General features: G+C 41.4%; 1 protein-coding gene across 1 annotated transcript in view; it reads left to right on the top strand.

Annotated features, from left to right (window-relative positions):
- The window catches only part of MGAM2 (maltase-glucoamylase 2 (putative)), a 92,460-nt gene that overhangs the window by 23,778 nt on the left and 67,184 nt on the right, over positions 1-1,498 (top strand). The gene's annotated exons all lie outside the window — the stretch shown is intronic.

Here is a 1,498-nt window from a genome sequence, read left to right as displayed (position 1 = left end):
GACCAATGCACATGGCGTTTGATTTTTCTCATGGTTGCTTTCATAGACACTGATTAGTTTCTTTCTTTTTCTTTTTAATCCAGCATAGACAATACGTTTGAAAAACACAATCAAAATATATTTCAAGACCCTCCCCCCACTGCCGTTGAGTTAATTCTGACTTCATATATACTTACACACAAACATACCTACATATATATGTATATATATACATATACATACACACACAGGTAGTACACTCCCCAAACTGGAATTGATCACTGGGCAAAGCAGAGCTTTTGTAGTACGCATTTTTCCCCATTGGGCAAGCATTGAGCAACTCGGTCTGAGTTAGTGCACCCAGTGACATCGCCTAGGAAGGTTCTCTCTGGTCACAGTGAATTTTTTCATAAAAGCAGTTTTGCTCAAACCTCTCCTTTTTGTGATGGATGGTTTAAGAGAAGAGTGTGTGGCTATGAAACTTTGTTTCCTGTTCTGGACAAATGCTGCAGAAACTGTTGTGATGTTGAACACAGATTACAAGGACAGCGTTATGGGGAAAACTCAAGTATATGAGTGGTTTTCTAGTTTCAGAAAAGGTGAAATGTCGATTGATGACAAACCTCATCCTGGATGTGTGTTAACTTCACAAATGGACGAATATGTTGACTCATAGTTCATTTGGAGTTTGTTCCACCAGGTCAGACTGTTATTCAAGCGTTCTATTGATGGGTTATGAAAAGATTGCATAAGAGTGTGTGACAAAAAAGGCCTGATTTGTGGCAGATCGGGGACTGGTTTTGCCACCACAACAATGCCCTGCTCATGCAGCCATCTCACTGAGCCAGTTTTTGGCAAAAAACATCATGCCTCTCATGCTCCTGGCACCTTACTCATCTGACCTCGCTCTGTGCAACTTCTTTTTGTTTCCACTAATGAAGAAAGACACAAAAGAACATTGATTTGACGATGTAGACGAGGTGGAGAAAAAAACGAGGGAGGTGCTGTCAGCCATCCAGATGAGTTTGAAACTGTTTTCAAGAATGGAATAGCAGATTTGACAAATGTATTAAGTATAATGGAGAGTACTTTGAAGGCAATAAGGTTGTTTTCTAAAAAACCTTCCTGACACAGTCACTGAAGACAAATGTGTGCATAAGCAAATGTGGTGAAGAAAGCTGATGGTGCCCAGCTATCAAAATATATAGCATCTGGGGTCTTAAAGGCTTGAAGGTAAACAAGTGGCCATCGAGCTCAAAAGGAACAAAGCCCACATGGAAGAAGCACACCGGCCTGTGTGATCATGAGGTGTCAATGGGATCAGGTATCAGGCATCAAAGAACAAAAAATCATGTCATTGTGAATGACGGGGAGTGCATATTGGAGACCCAAAGCCCATCTATAGGCACCTGGACATCCTCTTACAAAAGGGTCTCGGGGAGGAGATGAGCCAGTTAGGGTGCAGTTTAGCAAAGATGAAACATACAACTTTCCTCTAGTTCTTAAATGCTTCCTCCCC

Source organism: Echinops telfairi, unplaced genomic scaffold, assembly GCF_000313985.2.
Source record: "Echinops telfairi isolate 266 unplaced genomic scaffold, ASM31398v2 ScPeMD7_23;HRSCAF=83, whole genome shotgun sequence".
Taxonomy (NCBI): domain Eukaryota; kingdom Metazoa; phylum Chordata; class Mammalia; order Afrosoricida; family Tenrecidae; genus Echinops; species Echinops telfairi.
Note: the sequence above shows the minus strand (reverse complement) of the source record. Positions and strands in the feature narration are given on the sequence as shown.